The sequence below is a fragment of the Capricornis sumatraensis genome, chromosome X (genome assembly GCF_032405125.1).
Source record: "Capricornis sumatraensis isolate serow.1 chromosome X, serow.2, whole genome shotgun sequence".
Taxonomy (NCBI): Eukaryota; Metazoa; Chordata; class Mammalia; order Artiodactyla; family Bovidae; genus Capricornis; species Capricornis sumatraensis.
Window position 1 is genome coordinate 24,558,278 of NC_091092.1, and position 7,103 is coordinate 24,565,380.

General features: G+C 39.2%; 1 non-coding gene across 1 annotated transcript; it reads right to left on the reverse strand.

Moving 5' to 3' along the window:
* Nucleotides 1–6,649: 6,649 nt before the first annotated feature.
* Nucleotides 6,650–6,721, reverse strand: TRNAS-GGA (transfer RNA serine (anticodon GGA)). Its single transcript has one exon. It is a non-coding gene; the product is annotated as a tRNA-Ser (tRNA).
* Between the last annotated feature and the right edge of the window lie 382 nt (nucleotides 6,722–7,103).

Here is a 7,103-nt window from a genome sequence, read left to right on the forward strand (position 1 = left end):
TGAAGATCTTTTTTGTACAATTCTTCTGTGTATTCTTGCCACCTCTTCTTAATATCTTCTGCTTCTGTTAGGTCCAGACCATTTCTGTCCTTTATCGAGCCTTCTTTGCATGAAATGTTCCCTTGGTATCTCTAATTTTCTTGAAGAGATCTCTAGTCTTTCCCTTTCTGTTCTTTGCCTCTATTTCTTTGGATTGATCTCTGAAGAAGGCTTTCTTATCTCCTCTTGCTATTCTCTGGAACTCTGCATTCAGATGCTTATATCTTTCCTTTTCTCCTTTGCTTTTCGCTTCTCTTCTTTTTACAGCTATTTGTAAGGCCTCTCCATACAGCCATTTTGCTTTTTTGTATTTCTTTTCCATGGGGATGGTCTTGATCCCTGTCTCCTGTACAATGTCACAAACCTCATTCCATAGTTCATCAGGCACTCTATCTATCAGATCTAGGCCCTTAAATCTATTTCTCACTTCCACTGTATAATCATAAGGGATTTGATTTAGGTCATACTTGAATGGTCTAGCGGTTTTCCCTACTTTCTTCAATTTAAGTCTGAATTTGGTAATAAGGAGTTCATGATCTGAGCCACAGTCAGCTCCCGGTCTTGTTTTCATTGACTGTATAGAGCTTCTCCATCTTTGGCTTCAAAGAATATAATCAACCTGATTTCAGTGTTGACCATCTGGTGATGTCCATGTGTAGTCTTCTCTTGTGTTGTTAGAAGAGGCTTCTACAGAGTAGGTGCTGTAGAAATATTGTAAGTGAAGAACAGAAGACTTTACATGTTTGTAAGCCTGATTCAGTGAGATAATGATGCCATCACAAAGACAAGCAGAGAAAGGAAGGCAAGAGTTAGGTAGACAGAACAGGAAATGTCATGATGGACACACCCCACTGCATTTTCCTCACTGCATGACATGCCACAAACCTTCAGACTAAGTGAAAATCAGAGCCTATGGAATGAATACTGGGATTACCACATATAGAGAAGAACTAAGAGAGTAGGCAAGGCTGACCCAAGTAGTATAAGCAACTAAAATCAGCAATAAGGACTACATCAGAACCAAGAAGACGGTGACCAAATTCAAAATCCAAAAGCCACAAAATGGGGTTTTGGCCAAGGAAGACAATAAAGCAGTATCCTTGAATAGCTTGATGCAAAGAGAGTAATCTAGAGTCTAAAGCACAAAACTTAATGAGAACAGCAACTACATTTGCATAGCATTTTCTATTTTTCAGACTGCTTTTCCAGTCATTATCTTGTTTGGACCTTGTAGGGTTTTAATTAGCAAAATTATTTACATATTATACATATTTATCATCCTTTCCCACCACCAAATAAAGCAATAACATTTCCACAGATATTTATGATTCATTTCTTATTAGCTCAACACTCAAATTTTCATATAGATAGATCGATCGATCAGTGGTCCCCAACCCCCAGGTCACTGACTGGTAGTGATCTGTGGCCTGTTAGGAACCGGGCCACACACAAGGTGATGGGAAGGTGAAACCAAAATCACCTCCCACACACCGTGGAAAAATTGTCTCCCAGAAAACCAGTCCCTGGTGCCAAAAAGGTTGGAATGTCGATACAGATTGTATAGTATATACTATATATTATACACTATTACATATTATAAACTTTGTTGATATACATTAGTTTCAGATGTACAATTTAATGAATCCATATTTGTATATATTGCAAAATGACCACCACAGTTAGACAAGTTAATATCCATCAGTACCGTGTGTGCTTAGTCACTCAGTGCTGTCTGACTCTTTGCAACCCCAGGGACTATAGCCAGCCAGGCTTCTCTGACCATGGGTATTTTCCAGGCAAGTACACTGAAGTGGGTTGTCATGCCCTCCTTCAGGGGATCTTCCCAACCCAGGGATCGAACCCAGGTCTCCCGCATTGCAGACAGATTCTTTACCATCTGAGCCACCAGGGAAGCCGAAATTTACTGGATACTGTGTGTGCTTAGATCTTTACCACAGTTATAATTTTTGTTTTCTTGTTACAAGAAAATTTATTTAAAATGGAAGTTTAGTTGCTATGCAATATTATATGTTAATTGTGCAACACAGTGACTCACAGCTTTTAAAATATATATTCCATTTATAGTTATTATAAAATATTGGCTATATTCCTCATGTCGTACAATATATCATTTTAGCTGATTTTTTCCCAAATACCTTATACCTCGTACACTTCCACTGCTATGTTGCTCCTCCCTTCTCCCCACCACTAACCATTAGTTTGTTCTCTGTATTTGTCAGTGTTTCCTTTTTGTTATATTCACTAGTTTGTTGTTTTACTTAAATCCCCAATATAAGTGATATCATGCAGTATTTTCTTTTGCTGAATTATTTCAGTTAGCATAATGCCCTCCAAGTTGATCCATATTGCTGCAAATGGGAAAATTTTTATGAGCACAGTTAAGATCTAGTCTCTTAGTAATTTTCAAGTATACAATACAGTGAACTATGAGATAGCTGGATGGCATCACTGACTCGATGAACGCGAGTCTGAGTGAACTCTGGGAGTTGGTGATGGACAGGGAGGCCTGGCGTGCTGCGATTCATGGGGTTGCAAAGAGTCGGACACGACTGAGTGACTGAACTGAACTGAAGTATCTCTTACAGTGTCTCTTAACCAAGAGCCTCTGGATGAAGGTAAAAGAGGAGAGTACAAAAGCTAGCTTAAAACCCAACATTCAAAAAACTAAGATAGTGACATCTGATTCCATCACTTCCCATGGCAAATACACGGGGAAAAAGTGGAAATAGTGACAGACTTAATTTTCTTGGGTTCCAAAATCACTGCAGACAGTGACTGCAGCCATGAAATTAAAAGATGACTGCTCCTTGGAAGAAAAGCTATGACAAATCTAGACAGTGTATTAAAAAGCAGAGACATCACTTTGTAGACAAAGGTATGTCTAGTCAAAGCTATGGTCTTGCAGGTAGTCATATATGGATGTGAGAGTTAGACCATAAAGAAGGCTGAGTGCCAAAGAATGGATATTTTCAAACTGTAGTGCTGGAGAAGACTTTTGAGAGTCCCTTGGACAGCAATGAGATCAAGCCAGTCAATCCTAAAGGAAATCATTCCTGAATATTCATCAGAAGGACTGATGCTGAAGCTGAAACTCCAACACTTTGGCTACCTGATGCAAAGAGCAGACTCACTGGAAAAGACCCTGATGCTGGGAAAGAGTGAAGGCAGGAGGAGAAGGGGACAACAGAGGATGAGATGGTTGGATGGCATCACTGATTCAACGGACATGAGTTTAAGCAAACTCCAGGAAATGGTGAAGGACAGGTAAGCCTGGTGAGCTGCAGTCCATAGGATTGCAGAGAGTCAGACATGACTGAGCGCCTGAACTACAACAGTCCTTAACTATAGTAATCATCTGTGCATCACACCCCCAGGATTTAATTATTTTATAACTGGAAGTTTGTGCCTTTCGACCATCTTCATCCATTTTGTCCATCCCTCAACCACAGAGAATTTCTATCTCCCAAATCATGATGCTAGATCTTTCCTCTTGTCTGCTTTCCTCTAATAGGACCTAATGAAACTTTCTGGAGATATAGCAGTTCTGCTGTTGCCACCCCAAGTCCATAATCCAATTAATTAAAAAAAGATATCTCCAAAGATGAAGAGCTAAGATATCACTTTGTTCTATTATCTTGTCTTGAGCAAGTAGGGTATCTCTTCTGAAATTTTGCATGAATTTTAAACTATTATTATATAGAATAACACATTACAGTTTTATCCTGATACTTTTAATTCCTGTAACCAATTAAAGATATTTAATTTTTTTCTCTTCAATGAGATTATCAGTTTTCATTTCACAAGTAGTATCTTTTGATTTATTATTACCCTTTTGTTTCTCACTTGCCCTAAATTCTGTCTTTAGTGTTCATTCTGCAACAGTCCTCTTAGTTTTTCCTTTTGAGCAGAGAAAAAGCTTCTCATTAATCATTTATGCTGTTCTCTTTCAGTGCTCTGATGACAGTCAATGACATGCTACAACATGAATGAACCTTGAAAACCTTATAATAAGAAAGTGAGAGAAGCCAATCACAAAAGACCTCATACTATATGATTCCATTTATATGAAATATCTAGACTGGGCAAGTTCAAAGAGATAAAAAAACAGATTAGTAATTGCCTACACCTGAGAATGGGAAAATGAGGATTGTTGCTAATGTAATGGAGTTTTCTTTGGGAGGAACTATTTATGAGAGTGGTGGTAGAACTCTAAATTTACTACAAAAAAATCATTGAATTTTATATTTAAAATGGATGAAAGTCTGGTGTGTAAATTACATCCCAAGGAAGCTATTTAAAAAAAAAAGACAGTCAAGGACTTCCCTGGTGGTCAGGTGGGTAGGCCTTCACTCTCCCAGTGCAGGGGGTCCAGGTTCAATCCCTGGTCAGAGAACTAGATCCCACATGCCTCAACTAAAGAGATCCCATGTGCTGCAACTAAGACAAAGTGAGACCAAATAAATAAAAAAGGCAGCCAATGACAACTGTGGTATAAAAAACGACCTGCAAAGAGTCACATCATATCAGAGTATCCTTCTGTGACACAAATCTGACTTCTTCCTAACTCTTCCCTATCAGTCTAAAAGGCCTCGGTCATTAAATCTGCTCAAGATATCAGTAGGAAATATATATTACTAAAATATAAGAAAACTGGCACCACAAAAGGAATAGTCTTGCCCCATATTCTAATCATTTCAAATCTTCTGTGATTGCCCAGGTACTGACCACCAATCTGCCTAACTCTCCACATACTGTCAATACTGTTTTCTTTGCTACTTCTCCAGTTTTTATTGCAGTAAGCTGCAAATTTTCAGTAACATTTCCTCTTATGTGAATAACCTACTGTGATACCAACACTGGTGGGAAGATTTGACCCACCCTGTCACTCGCCAGCTCTAACACTTAATTTGTAAGTGGAAAAATGTTTAACATGTTTAACATGTTTCAAATGGGACCTAATCAAATATACAAGCTTTTGCACAGCAAAGGAAACCATAAACAAAATGAAAAGACAATCTATAGACTAGGAGAAAATATTTGTAAATGATGTGACCAACAAGGGATTAATTTCCAAAATATACAAACAGCTCATACAACTCAAAAACAAAAGAACAAGCAACCCAATCAAAAAATGAGTATAAGACCTAAATAGATATTTCTCCAAAGAAGACATAAAAATGGCCAACAGGCACATGAAAATATGTTTAATATTGCTAATTATTAGAGAACTGCCAATCAAATTACAATGACATATCACCTCACATGGGTCAGAATGGCCATCATTAAAAAGTATACCAATAACAAATGCTGGAGATGGTATGCAGAAAAGGGAACCCTCTTATTCTGCTGGTGAAAATGTAAGCTGTTGCAGCCACTATGGAAAACAGTATGGAGGTTACTTACAAAAGTAGAATTGGCATACAATCCAAAAATCCCACAGTTCAGTTCAGTTCAGTCAGGCAGTCATGTCCAACCCTTTGCGACCCCATGGACTGCAGCAGGCCAGGCATCCCTGTCCATCACCAACTCCCAGAGTTTACTCAAACCCATGTCCATCGAGTCAGTTATACAATCCAACCATCTCATCCTCTGTTGTCCCCTTCTCTTCCTGTCTTCAATCTTTCTCAGCATCAGGGTCTTTTCAAATGAGTTAGTTTTTTGCATCAGGTGGCCAAAGTACTGGAGTTTCAGCTTCAACATCAGTCATTTCAATGAATATTCAGGACTGATTTCCTTTAGGATGGACTGGTTGGATCTCCTTGCAGTCCAAAGGACTCTCAAGAGTCTTCTCCAACACCACACTTCAAAAACATCAATTCTTTGGTGCTCAGCTTTGTTTATAGTCCAACTCTCACATCCATACATGACCACTGGAAAAATCATAGCCTTGACTAGACAGACCTTTGTTGGCAAAGTTATATCTCTGCTTTTTAATATGCTGTCTAGGTTGGTCATAGCATTTCTTCCAAGGAGCAAGAGTCTTGGTATTTCATGGCTGCAGTCACCATCTACAGTGATTTTGGAGCCCCCCAAAATAAAGCCTGATACTGTTTCCACTGTTTCTCCATCTATTTGCCATGAAGTGATGGGTCTAGATGCCATGATCTTCGTTTTCTGAATGTTGAGCTTTAAGCCAACTTTTTCACTCTCCTCTTTCACTTTCATCAAGAAGCTCTTTGGTTCTGCTTCACTTGCTGTCATAAGGGTTGTGTCATCTGCATATCTGAGGTTATTGATATTTGTCCCGGCAATCTTGATTCCAGCATGTGCTTCATCCAGCCCAGCATTTCTCATGATGTACTCCGCATATAAGTTAGAAAGCATGGTGACAATATAAAGCCTTGACATACTCCTTTTCCTATTTGGAACCAGAAATCCCACACCTGGCCATATATCCAGAAAGTGAAAGTGAAGTCGCTCAGTTGTGTCTGACTCTTTGCGACCCCATGGACTGTAGCCTACCAGGCTCCTCCCTCCATGGGATTCTCCAAGCAAGAGTACTGGGGTGGGTTGCCATTTCCTTCTTCCTCCATGAGATTCTCCAGGCAAGAGTACTGGAGTGGGTTGCCATTTCCTTCTCCAGGGGATCTTCCCAACCCAGGGATCGAACCCGGGTCTCCTGCATTCCAGGCAGATGCTTTAACCTCTGAGCCACCAGGGAAGCCCAAACTCTAATTCAAAAAGGTACAGGCACCTCTATGTTCAGAGCATACTGTTAACAATAGCCAAGACACGTAAGCAACCTAAAAGTGCACTGACAAATAAATGGATAAAGCTGGGGTATATACATGCAATGGAATAGTACAGAGCCATTAAAAAGGATAAAGCAATGCCATTTTCAGCAATATGGATGGACCTAAATATGATCGGAAGTCAGAAAGAGAAAGGCAAATACCATATGATATCACTTATATGTGGAATCTAAACGATGACACAAATGAACTTATTTACGAAACAGAAAACAGACACAAAGAACAGATCTGTGGTTGTCAAAAGGTAGGGATAGTGTAGGAGTTTGGAGTTAGCAGATGCATACTATTATG